At 44.6% G+C, this 13,460-nt stretch overlaps 1 protein-coding gene across 8 annotated transcripts in view; it reads right to left on the bottom strand.

The window, feature by feature from the left end:
• Positions 1–13,460, bottom strand: part of LOC137456809 (zinc finger protein 469-like) — a 138,781-nt gene that overhangs the window by 114,414 nt on the left and 10,907 nt on the right. Inside the window, exon 2 of one of the 8 annotated variants that reach the window (XR_010991111.1) lies at positions 6,575–6,630. The exons of the other annotated variants lie outside the window; for them this stretch is intronic. The gene's annotated coding sequence lies outside the window, so the exon portion shown is untranslated. The remainder of the gene's footprint in view (positions 1–6,574; positions 6,631–13,460) is intronic. 8 annotated transcript variants of the gene reach the window in all.

Here is a 13,460-nt window from a genome sequence, read left to right as displayed (position 1 = left end):
AGTTGTGCTGATTTATAAACTTCACTCTCTTCTAAAGCAGCAATATTGCAGAGCGTGGTTATTACATGACTAGATTTGATGTTGCTACGCCTGAACTTCTTCCTGGAAATGAGGTTGGAGCTACAAGGCTGTGCTGTCCTCACAAGGAGTGAAAACAAGGCCATAAATAAGGCAGAAATTGCCTGTTTATGTAAATGAAGAAGATCTTGCTTACCTAGAAATGTGTGTCAAATGCAGGCAGTGCTCAGAATGACCTCCCCAATAAGACTTACTAATTGCATCTTTAATTGGCTGACATCAAAAGGACCTCGTGGAAAAGGACCTCGGGGTGCTGGTTGACAGCTGGCTGAACACCAGCCAGATGCATGCTTAGGTGGACAAGGAGGCAAACAGCAGCCTGGCCTGGATCAGGAATGGTGTGGCCAGCAGGAGTAGGGAAGTGATTGTCCCCCTGTACCTGACACTGGTGAAGTCACACCTGAATTACTGTGCTCAGTTTCGGGGAACTCAGTCCAAGTATGACATTGAGGTGCTGGAGTGTGTCCAAAGAACAGCAATGAAGCTGGGGAGGGGTCTGCAGAAGAGGTCTGGTGAGAAGCCTGGAGAAAAGGAGGCTGAGGGGAGACCTTCTTGCTCTCTACAACAACCCTCAGAAAGGAGGTTGGAGGGAGGTGGGGGTTTGTGTCTATAAACAACAAGACAAAAGGAAGCTGCTTCAAATAGCACTTGGGAAGGTTTAGGTTGGATATTAAGATAAAATTTCTTCACCAAAAGGGTTGTAAAGCACTGGAGCAGTCTGCCCAGGGAAGCAGTGGAGTCACCATCCCTGCAGGTATTTGAAAGCTGCACAGATGTGGCACTGGGGGACATGTTTGAGTGGTGGATTCAGCAGTGCTGGGTTACCAGTTTGACTTAAAGATCTTAAAGGTCTCTTCCAACCAAAACAATTCTATGATTCTATGAGGGGTTTTTTTTCCTCCAAGATATGGAGAAAGCAAAACTTTCCAGAAAGGAAACTGTGAATGCTGCTCTTAACTTCAAATGTGTGGGCATTTTGTGTATACATGTGTAAACTCACAGGAGCTGACTGGGTACAGAATACTGATTTCAGTCCTGCAAAGGCAAATAGGTATTACTAATTCCCTGAGCCAGATCCAAGCATCCACTGAAGTAACTGGGCTCCCATCCACTCCCTTCTGCAGACCATGAACCAGGTCCAGATATGTGCTTTCACAGAATAACAGAAGGGTAAGGGTTGGGAGGGACCTCTGGAGACCATCAAGACCAAGTTCCCTGCCAAGGCAACTTCACCTAGAGAAAGTCACACAGGAACACGTCCAGATGGGTTTGAAATGTCTCCAGAGATGGAGACTCCACCACTTCTCTGGGCAGCCTGTTCCAGTGTTCTTTCACCCTCAGATTAAAGAAGTTTCTCCTCATATTTAGATGGAATTCCTTCTGTCCAAGCTTGTGCCCATTACCCATGACTGGGCACCACTGAAAAAAGACTTGTTCCATCCTCCTGACACCCACCCCTCTTTAAGTATTGATCTGCAGTGATGAGATCTCCCCATCAGTCTTCTCTATTCCAAACTAAAAGGACAACATTCTCTCAGTCTTTCCTCATAAGAGAGATGTTCCAGTCCACTCAGCATCTTCGAAGTCCTTTGCTGTACCAGCAAGTCCCTGTCTTTCCCAAACAGGGGAGCCCAGAACTGGACACAGGACTCCAGATGTGGCCTCACCAGGGCAGCATAGAGGAGGAGGAGGAGAATCTCCCTCGACCTGCTTGCCACACACTATGGGCACTAATGGGGCACCAATTCTTATTTCAAAGCTTTTTGTTCAATACTGCAGCTACATCAAAAGTAGAGTCCAAAAAAAAGCCTAGCAATGCAGAATTCAGAAACACATGGGCTCTTCTCTCAGATTCATAGACAAATGCAAATTACAAGACATGAAAAATAGGAAGTGCTGGATTCAGCTTTCTGTCCTGGAACACCGTGCAGTAAACTTCCAACCACAGCAAGTACTACATGCAGGACTGCAGTTTCATGAAAGGCTTGATCCAGCCTTCCACAGGACTTTGAACTGCAGTCTTAGTCAGATGTGACATCTGCAGCCTCTGTAAATTCTCTGAATGAGGTAAGGATGGTCAACTGTGGTCAAACCATTGAAAAGGTCAACAGACCTGGCAAAGAGCCTGGAGAACAGGTTTTATGAGGAGTAGCAGAGGGAACTGGGGTGGTTCAGTCCAGGGGAGGCTGAGGAGAGACCTCATCACTCCCTACAACTCCCTGAAAGGAGGTTGGAGCAAGGTGGAGGTTGGTCTCTTCTCCCCAGTATCAGGTGATAGGTAGAGAAAAAATGGCCAGAGATTGTGGCAGGAGAGGTTTAGGCTGGAAACTAGGAAATAATTCTTTCCTGAAAGAACAGTCAGGCATTGGAACAGGCTGTCCAGGGAGGTGGTGGAGGTGCTCAAGAAACACATAGACATGGCACCTTCTGACATGGTTTAATGGCCATGACGATGTTAGGTTGATGGTTGGAGTCGATGATCTTAGAGTTCTTATCCAGCCAAAACAATTCTATGATTCTATGATTTAACATCCCTCATGGGGGAGGTATCTGCATACTACTGAAAGGAATGGTCTCAGTTTTAAGCTATGATAATCATCTCATAATCATCTGGAGGTGTTTAGGAAGAGACTGGATGGGGTGCTTGGTGCCATGGTTTAGCTGATTGGATGGAGTTGGGTGATAGGTTGGACTTGATGATCTCAAAGGTCTCTTCCAACCTGGTCTAGTCTAGTCTAGTCTGTTCTATTCTACTCTAGTCTACTCTATTATTCTATTCTATTCTATTCTATTCTATTCTATTCTATTCTATTCTATTCTATTCTATTCTACTCTATTCTATTCTACTCTACTCTATTCTACTCTATTCTACTCTATTCTATTCTATTCTATTCTATTCTATTCTAACTTTAAAATCTGTGCTGTTCATAAACCAGCATTTTCCCCATGTCTTCTAAAAAGCACATCATTGCTTCTCCTCTGTAAAGCTTGAAATAAAATGCATGACAACTGTATTCTACACATAGAAATTAAAACCAAACATGACCATCAGGGAAAAACACCAGTATGACCTTTTTTTACATCATGCTTCAAGTGGAAATCACCTGAAGAATTTCCAAAAGGAGGAAATTTCCACAGAGTTTTATTCAGCAAATAAGCTCTGTTTCAGCTGAGTCTATTTCCTTCGCGTGGCTCTCTGAAATTGTATTCTGCTTTCTGGAGGACATTGCCACAAGTAAGAAAGGCTTTGAAATAATAGAATGTGCAATGATTGAGCTTTGAGATTATAAGTGTTATTTGGGAGCCTTGGGAAGAAAAGAAGTATTGCTAACTTCCTTCAATTAAAGTAAAACACAGCAGCTCCTGTTTCGAGTGATTTCAGCTACAGATGCAGGAGCGATAGAAAGGTAGCATCATTTCTAGCATATAACGGGGTTTTTGCTGTCCTTCCTTAAAAGTCTGTGTTGATTTAAGGCTCTTTTCCCTCACAAAATCTTTATGGTTAAGCTAGCTAGCAGAGCTTTCAGATTTTATCTTGCCATATGTTTCAAGTTGTGTGCCTCAGCCCGCATCTGCTGAGGATCTGCTACAGTATGGCTACAACATCGACTCAAAACAATTGGGACTACAGCCTTTATAATAATTACTCTCTGCAGCTGTCGAAATCAGAGTGTTTAAAAGAAATCTAAGAGCTGTAGCTCCTCTCCCCCTCTCTATTTTTATCTAAAGCAAGAGCGAGCACATTTTGATGGGGCTTTTGAAGCAGGAAGATGGAAACGGGTTTATTTCAAGGTATAATATAAACAAATAAACTGCTTGACTATGGAATAATAAAGGTGTAGCTGGCTCTTGCCATAATTGGTGATTTAAAAAAAACTCACATGGAGAAAGATGTTATGGTACAACACCTAGAATCACAGAGCTGATGTGGCAGGAAAAGACCTCTAAGATCACCGAGGCCAGCCACCAGTGTAACACCACCGTGGCCATTAAACCGTGGCCACATGTTCCTTGAACACCTCCAGGGATGGTGACTCTATCATCTCCCTGGGCAGCCTGTTCCAATGCCTCTCCTGACACAAATTCAGGCCATTACTTTTTTCCTATCACCTGATACTAGGGAGAAGGTGGGGACCTTGCTCCAACCTCCTTTGACAGAGTGGTAGGGAGCAAGGAGGTCTCCCCTGAGCCTCCCCTTCTCCAGACTAAACAATCCCAGCTCCCTCAGCCGCTCCTCATAAGATCTGTGCTTCAGAACCTTCACCAGCTTTATTGTCCTTCTTTGGACACACTCCAGCACCTGAGTTGTTAGAAGTCCCATTTGGAAAATGACATTGTCTCAGTTCTGCTTTCCCAAAACAAAAATATGTTTCTGGTTGCCAGAAATCAAATAATTTATTAACATCTAAACCCCCTTAGAAATCCTAAGATTCCCTGTCTCATGAAGGCATTGCCAACCTCTTTATCTCAACAGCTAGACAGAGAAGACAAAACCAGCCTGTCTTTACAGCAAATAGGTGAGGGCTGGTTTCTTCTCCCAGGCAACCAGCACCAGAACAAGAGGACACAGTCTCAAGCTGCACCAGGGGAGGTTTAGGCTGGATGTGAGGAAGAAGTTCTTCACAGAGAGAGTGATTGCCCATTGGAATGTGCTGCCTGGGGAGGTGGTGGAGTCACCATCACTGGAGGTGTTTAGGAAGAGACTGGATGGGGTGCTTGGTGCCATGGTTTAGTTGATTAGATGGTGTTGGGTGATAGGTTGGACTCAATGATCTTGAAGGTCTCTTCCAACCTGGTCTATTCTATTCTATTCTATTCCATTCTATTCTATTCTATTCCATTCTAGTCTATTCTATTCCATTCTATTCTATTCTATTCTATTCTATTCTATTCTATTCTATTCTATTCTATTCTATTCTATTCTATTCTATCCTATCCTATCCTATTCTACACTACCCTACCCTACCCTACCCTATCCTATCCTATCCTATCCTATCCTATCCTATCCTATCCTATCCTATCCTATCCTATCCTATCCCATCCTATATTCCAGCACCTTCAAGCCATTAAAAGCAGCACCACTACAACGATCCAGAATGTATAAAGAAATATACTTAGAGTGTCAAGGAAGAGTTTGATTCTGTGGTTCCTATGAAACTGCTGGATTAGACTAATCCATGCACAGTCTGACCCATTAGTCATATTTTAAAACTTCTGTGATTCAAATGGTAGGCTCACAGGATCATGCAAAGACCTTGGGAATTCAAAACCAATATTTCTACTGAGGGCAGACCAGGTTGCTCATCTCTTTGTCCACCCAGATCTTACAATCCTTCAAGAACAGAATCAGATCCATAGAATGGTTTTGGTTGGAAGGGACCTTAAAGATCATCTAGTTCCAACCTCCCTGCCATCGCCAGAGATGCCTTCCACTAGCCCAGGTTGCCTAATGCCTCATGCACCCTGGCCCTGAACATCTCCAGGGAAGAAGCATCCACAGCCTCCCCAGAAAACCTGTTCCAGTGTCTCACCACCCTAATTGTACAGAATTTCTTCCTAATATCCAGTCTAAATCTGCCCTCTTCCAGCTTAAAGCCATCACCCCTCATCCTATCACAACAAGCCCTTGTAGAAAGTTTCTCCTCAGATCTCCTGTAGCCCACATCAGGTACTGGAAGGCCACTATAAGGTGTCCCCAGAGCCTTTTCCAGGCCAAATGACTCCAACTCTTGCAGCCTGCCTCCATAGAAGACGTGCTCCAGCCCTCTGATCATCTTTGTGGCCTCCTCTGGACCCATTCCAACAGTTCCATGTCATTCTGTGCTGGAGGTCAGAACTGGATGTAGAACCCCGGGTGGGGTCTCATGAGAGCAGAGTAGAGGGAGAGAATCACCTCCCTTGTCTGACTGGTCACACTTCAATTGATGAAGCCCAGGACCTAGCTGCCTTCTGGGCTGCAAGCAACCATGGCTGACTGATGTTGAGTTTTACATCAACTGACACCTTGCTGGTCACTGTTGCTCCACAACTTGTTGCTCCATTGCCTCAGTGTCCTCTTGGAGAAAAAGTTGTGCCTTCTATCCATTTTGAAACTCTCTTCCCTCACTTAAAACTCTCTCCACTGTCTCCCATCATGCATCACGATTAGGAAGCTGGTTCCAACTTGTGATCACCTCCTCTTGATATAAAGCTGCTATTAAGTCTCCCTCCCCAGGTCTTCTCTTCTCCAGACTGAAAGAGCTCAGGAGTAATTTCCCCAAAGAAGGTTTTATATACATATAAAGAGAGTGACATTGAGTGCAGGGAGTATTATTACTGTTGCTAAAACATGACCATCATTTCATAGAATCATAGACTCTTTTGGTTGGAAAAGAACTCTAAGGTCATCAAGTCCAACCACTGAGTCCTGCACTCTTCCATGGTTAAACAGGGGAGACAATGTTTCTACCCCAAATTATACAGAAGATTTTCAGAGGTACATAAGGTAGCTACTTGCCATTAGATGTGGTAGGAGCCAGGTACCTAGACAGCTTCAGCTATTCAGCCATGGCACTGTAAGAAAACACATTACTGTTGCCATCACAACAAGAGCTATTGAAGGTCCACACTTGAAGGTCCAGCAAACACAACAATTTAGTGCAAGCCTGTGAGCAGCCACATCTAGAATGCTTTCAAACCCACAATGATAAATGTTTTCAGACTAGCACTTGGAGAAAGAAAATGTAAGGGGGGAAAAAAGGGAAGGCAACAGATACAGGAACAAAGGAGGTGCATGGGATGATCGGGAAGAAATGTTAATAATCAAGGCAGCTATTTTCATTTTTAGTGTGTTAACTTTCCTTTTTAGTTTGTTAACAAGTCTGCCAAACGAATCTCACTGCTGTGATGGTGAGAAACTTCATTTTTTAAGTTTCAAGACTAAATTAAGAAGAAATGTCAACACTTCTGTGATTGCATTGTGCTAAATAATACAGGAGGTGAGTCGCTCTGGAGGAGTCCTACTCCAGCCAGCAGCTGGAGAACTGGAGCTCAGGTCTACTGGCTGGCTGACTTCTCGTTGTCTGGAGGTGAGGAGATGAACTCTGTCTTTTGGTAGCACAGTAGCAAAGGCTCTCAGGTTCTCTCTTAAATGAGGTCTCCAACGCTACTGAAAGCCATTCTTTTCCTTTGTGCATCAGGACTTCTAGAGAAGAGAAGGCTTCAGGGAGACCATATAGAGGCTTTCCAGTACCTGAAGGAAGCTGGGGAGGGACTTTTTACAAGAGCTTGGTGTGATAGGATGAGGGAGAATGGCTTTGAGCTGGAGGAGGGGAGATTTAGACTGGATGTTAGGAGCAGATTCCTTAAATTGAGGGTGGTGAGACACCGGAACAGATTGCCCAGGGACGCTGTGGATGGCCCCTCTGTGGAGGTGTTCAAGCCTGCAAGAAATGTGTGGCCATGGCACTTTGGGACATGGTTCAATGGCCACAGTGGTGTTGGGTTGATGGTTGGACTCAATGATCTTGAAGGTCTTCTCCAACCAAAATAATTCCATGCTTCTATGATCCCAATAAGCTGGTAGCTGTATTCGAGCCCTTTCTGGCATTCATTGTTGCTTGTCCTAATCTTCCACATTTTCCACAGCAGCTCTACTGTGAAGGCACAGGAGCTGGACAATAGGGCTGTTTTTCTGTTTGAATGAATGTGTCTCCAGTTCTTAAAGCAAGACAGCAAGGAAGCATCTAAATAACAAAAGGACCTTTGTTTGTTGTTGGGTTTTTTTCAGGGACAGGGTGAAGATGATAATTATGGGAAGTAAGTCTTATTCTTTCAAGGTTACTCCTCCCTGCTCTGTCGACTTTTTCTCTTCAACTAAATGCAGACAAAAAGCACATGGAGAATAATAAATTATGGATAACGATTTTAACTCATAGACCTCATAACAGAGAACCCTCAGTGATCTGCACTTACTCTCCCATGCACCAGCAAACAAGCCATAAATCTTCTGAATGTTGTTACTAATATCCCTATCTATTCCTGTAATTACAAGCAGTATCTCAACAACAACAAAAAAAAAAAGGGTGCCTTCTTTCCTCCCACATGATGGTGGAACAGTTTGATAAGCATGGATTTAGCACTAGTGGAGAGTTCAAATAAAGTTTCAGTCTCAATGGAAATCTGAGATTTGAATCAGTTGCTAGGACATGTCTGAGGTCTTTGCTTTCCTTATACTCTTTGGCTACTTTTCACAAGCTGTGCCAGGGGAGGTTTAGGCTGGAGGTTAGGAAGAAGTTCTACACAGAGAGAGTGATTGCCCATTGGAATGGGCTGCCCAGGGAGGTGGTGGAGTCACCATCATTGGAGGTGTTCAGGAGGAGACTTGATGGGGTGCTTGGTTGCATGGGTTAGTTGATTAGGTGGTGTTGGATGATAGGTTGGACGCAATGATTTTGAAGGTCTCTTCCAACCTGGTTTAGTTCTATTCCATTCCATTCCATTCCATTCCATTCCATTCCATTCCATTCCATTCCATTCCATTCTATTCTATTCTATTCTATTCTATTCTATTCTATTCTATTCTATTCTATTCTACTCTACTCTACTCTACTCTACTCTACTCTACTCTACTCTACTCTAATCAGGGGGAAAATGAAACTACAATAATGCTGGTTTTTGTGAGGCCCTTCTGCACCATATGTAAGCAGACATCACTGTCACTGAAACCTGCAGTGAGCACTCAGTTGAAGCCTATAAATGATACTACAGAAGTAGGGTATTTGTCAAATACAAAGACAGGTTTCTCCTGATCCAGCTTGAGGGACAATGAGGCTACAACTACCTGAAGGGTGATTTGGTTGTAGCCAAGAGGGGGTTGATCTCTTCTTCCAGACAACCAGCACCAGAACGAGAGGACACAGTCTCAAGCTGCACCAGGGGAAGTTTAGGCTGGAGGTGAGGAGAAAGTTCTTCACTGAGAGAGTTGTTAGCCATTGGAATGTGCTGCCCAGGGAGGTGGTGGAGTTGCTGTCCCTGGCAGTGTTCAAGTGGGGATTGGATGTGGCACTTGGTGCCATGGTTTAGTAGGCATGAGGGGTTGGGTGATAGGTTGGACTCGATGATCTTTTGAGGTCTCTTCCAACCTTGTTGATTCTACGATTCTATGATTGAGACTAGAGCAGGACAGATTTAGGGTGGACATTAGGAGGAAATTCTTCACATTGAGAGCGATGAAATACTGGGACAGGTTACCCAGAGATGTGGCTGAGGCCCCATCCTTGGCAATATGCAAGGTCAACTCAATGGGGTCCTGAGCAGCCTATCTAGTTAAAGATGTGTCTGCTTATTGCAGAAGGGTTGGACAAGATGACTACTGAGTGTGCCTACCAACCCAATGCATTCTGTGATTCCCCTTATATACACAGATACACATTCATGTGTAGCCACTGCTGCTGTGCTCCATATGTTCAAGCAGTAGGAGTCCTCAGTAAGAGCAGCTTGGGGAAGCTGGGGACAGCATGGGGAAGATGGCATTTTCCTGAAAAAGCAGACCCAAATCCTGCAGACCTCCCTGTGTGAACAGCTTCAACACTCTGAATCACAAGGGACACACACTTCCATCCACCCTTTCCCAGGCATTGGAACAGGCTGCTCAGGGCGGTGGTGGAGTCGCTGTCCCTGGAGGTGTTCAAGAAATGTGTGGACATGGCACTCTAGAACATGGATTTAATGGTCATGGTGATGTTAGGTCAGTGACTGGACACAATGATCTTGGAGGTCTTTTCCAACCAGAATAATACTGTGGTTCTGTGAATGTTCACTAAGGAGGATGGTTCTCCCCATCTCCTTGCTCAGGACTTAGGGTCTCAGGATAAAGAAGTCAGAATAAGTGTGAGCAATTGTAAAGACTATCACATTAACTGGAGCAGTCATCTGGCAAGTCCCTGAAGAAGAAACATACCTTCAACCACCATCATTTCCAGATAGCTTTACCCAGGTCCAGTTTGCATGTCCTAGAGACTGTATATGTTAAGATCTCAAAATTGTGTTAATAAAATAAAAAATCCAAGTCACCTAATCATAGTCAATTTCACTGCACACAGATAAAAATCACCTTTAACCACCACTATCTACAGCTTCATGTTTCAGCAGGACTTATCTTCAGGACTTGTCTTTGAACAAATACCCTGAGAGGACAGTCTGCTGTCACAGGAGGATAATTCACCCATTACAAAGACCTTGTGCCAATATATTAACTCTCCTTCTGTCATCTCTGGCTCAGCCTTCCTCTTGCTTTTTGTTCTGGTCCTTGTGGTTGGCAGCTATTGAAATAACAAAGACCACAGTGTATGACTTGAATGCAAAGGAAAGAAATCATCATGCTGCTTACACCCTAATAATACCATTGTCAAGATTATCCCTGGCTCCATAAACATTGGGAAGGGCATAGAATCATAGAATGGGAGGGGTTGGATGGAACTCCAGAGATCATTGAGTCCAGTCCCTCTGCTAAAGCAGGATCACCTCGGGCAGACAACACAGGAACATCTCCTGAAGGGTCTTGAATGTCTCCAGAGAAGGAGACTCCACAGCCTTACTGGGCAGCCTGCTCCAGAGCTCCAGCACCTCATAGCAAGGTTTTTCCTCACACTGAGGTGGAACTTTCTGTGTTGCAGCTTGTATTCATTGCTCCTTGACCTATTACAAGTCACCACTGAAAAGAGACTGGCCCCATCTTCTTCACACCCTCTCAGCCTCCTCCTCTCCAGGCTAAACAGCCCCAGGTCTCTCAGCCATTCCCCATCAGACAGATTTTCCAGTCCCTTCATCACCCTCACAGCCAGTGGGACTCTCTCCAGTACATCTCTGCCCCTCATAAAGGATTCAGTACTAGAGAGGCAAGGTCTGAAAAGATTCTGAAGGCTTCTTAAGATTTCTCAAAGCAATTTTCAGAAGAAGAAACAAGATGGTCAAGATGAGAGGGCAGTATTAACCCTCATGGGACATTCAGCTGTTTCCAAGCCTTTCACAGAGCTGCTGGCTGATTTGGGAAATAACACTACCCTCGGTTTGCCTGCTTGTAAAGTGTAAACAATGGCATGACATCTTTTCTTAAAGTGTTTGAGATGCACTTCACAAAAGCAATGCCTGAGGATTCCCTCTTATTTATTTATTTTTTTCCTTTGAGAGTGACTTATAGTTGAGTGAGACAGAGAACATCTCCAAAAACCTCTCAAATTTGGTTAATAAAAAGTAAGACTGACCTACTTGTGCCAAACCCTATGTCATCAAGCACCATTTGAAAATCACAGTATCACAGAATCACCAGGGTTGGAAGAGACCTCAAAGATCATCAAGTCCAACCTGTCACCACAGACCTCATGACTAAACCATGGCACCAAGTGTCACATCCAATCCCCACTTGAACACCTCCAGGGATGGTGACTCCACCACCAACCTGGGCAGCACATTCCAATGGCTAACAACTCTCTCTGGGAAGAACTTTCTCCTCACCTCCAGCCTAAACTTCCCCTGGTGCAGCTTGAGAGTGTGTCCTCTTGTTCTGGTGCTGGTTGCCTGGGAGAAGAGACCAACCCCCTCCTGGCTACAATCTACCTTCAGGTAGTTGGAGAGAAGCAGAGACTTCTCTGGACACGTCCGAGAGTCTCAATGTGCTTCTTAAGCTGAGGAGCCCAGAACTGGACACAGGACTCAAGGTGTGGCCTAACCAATGCAGAGTACAGGGGCACAATGACTTCCCTGCTCCTGCTGGCCACACTATTCTTGATGCAGGCCAGGATGCCATTGGCCTTCTTGGCCACCTGGGCACACTGCTGGCTCATGTTTAGGTGGCTGTCAATCAGCACCCCCAGGTCCCATTCTGTTTGGCTGCTCTCCAGCCACTCCAACCCCAGCCTGTCGCTCTGCATGGACATAAGCTTGACTAGAAACTCAAATCCTTCCAGTTGCCTCGCTTCTTCTCAAGGGGTTCCTCCCTCTCCAAAGTGATATGATTTGCACAAAAAAAAGAGAAAAAAAAAGAGAAGAGAGCCTACAATATAAGAACAGCATTCACTGCAGTAATCTGCTGCTGCTGCATTTATGTCTCTCCAAAGGTTCACATGAATTTTCACAAAAATGGAATTTTGCACACTGCTGCCCTATTTCAATGAAGCAAATTCTAATTTCCTTCCCCATTTAATCCATAAAAGGAATGTTATTAAATGTCTGCATCCTCTTCCCACCTCCAACTTCTTTTTACCTTTTTTATTTTCTTGGATCTTTTCATAGAGTAATAGAGTGGTTGGAGTTGTAAGAAACTTTACAATCACCTAGTTCCAAGCCCCCTGCCGTGGGCAGGGACACTTTCCACCAGTCCAAGTTGCTCAAGACCCCATCCAACCTGGTCTTGAACACTTCCAGGAAGGAGCATCGACAGCCTCCCTGGAAAACCAGGTCCAGTGTCTTACCACCCTCACTGTTAAGAATTTCTTCCCAATATCCAGTCTAAATCTCCACTTTCCCAGCTGGAATGGAATGGAATGGAATGGAATAGGATAGGATAGGATAGGATAGGATAGGGTAGGATAGGATAGGATAGGATAGGATAGGATAGGATAGGATAGGATAGGATAGGATAGGATAGGATAGGATAGGATAGGATAGGGTAGGGTAGGGTAGGGTAGGGTAGGATGGAATGGAATGGAATGGAATGGAATGGAATGGAATGGAATGGAATAGAATAGAATAGAATAGAATAGAATAGAATAGAATAGAATAGAATAGAATAGAATAGAATAGAATAGAATAGGTTGGAAAAGACCTTCAAGATTATTGCGTCCAATCTATCATCCAACACCATCTAATCAACTAAACCATGCAACCAAGCACCCTATCAAGTCTCCTCCTAAACACCTCCAATGATGGTGACTCCAAATACATTGCCCCTCAATGCAAACCTATGTAAAAAGTCCCTCCCCAGCTTTCCTGTAGCCCCCTTTAGGTACCGGAAGGCTGCACTAAGGCCTCCCCAGAGTCTCCTCTTCTCCAGGCTGAACAGTCCCAACTCTCTCTCATATGACAAAATAATAATGCTCAAGGATTTGTATTCATAGTGAAAATGAGAACCAGAGGCTCTTGCTCATGGTGAGAGCCAGAGGAACAGTTACAGACAAAAAGTGGGGAGAAGTGGAGAGGAGGCTCAGGGGAGATCTTATTGCTGTCTACAACTACCTGAAGGGAGGTTGTAGCCAGGTGGCGGTTGGTCTCTTCTCTCATGCAACCAGCACCAGAACAAGAGGACACAGTCTCAAGCTGCACCAGGGGAGGTTTAGGCTGGAGGTGAGGAAGAAATTCTTCCCAGAAAGAGAGACTGGCCATTGGAATGTGCTGCCCAGGGAGGT

Source organism: Melanerpes formicivorus, unplaced genomic scaffold (assembly GCF_026170545.1).
Source record: "Melanerpes formicivorus ecotype bairdi unplaced genomic scaffold, bMelFor1.0.p_v2 SCAF_138, whole genome shotgun sequence".
Lineage (NCBI taxonomy): Eukaryota > Metazoa > Chordata > Aves > Piciformes > Picidae > Melanerpes > Melanerpes formicivorus.
This window is presented reverse-complemented; position numbering and strand designations above follow the sequence as displayed.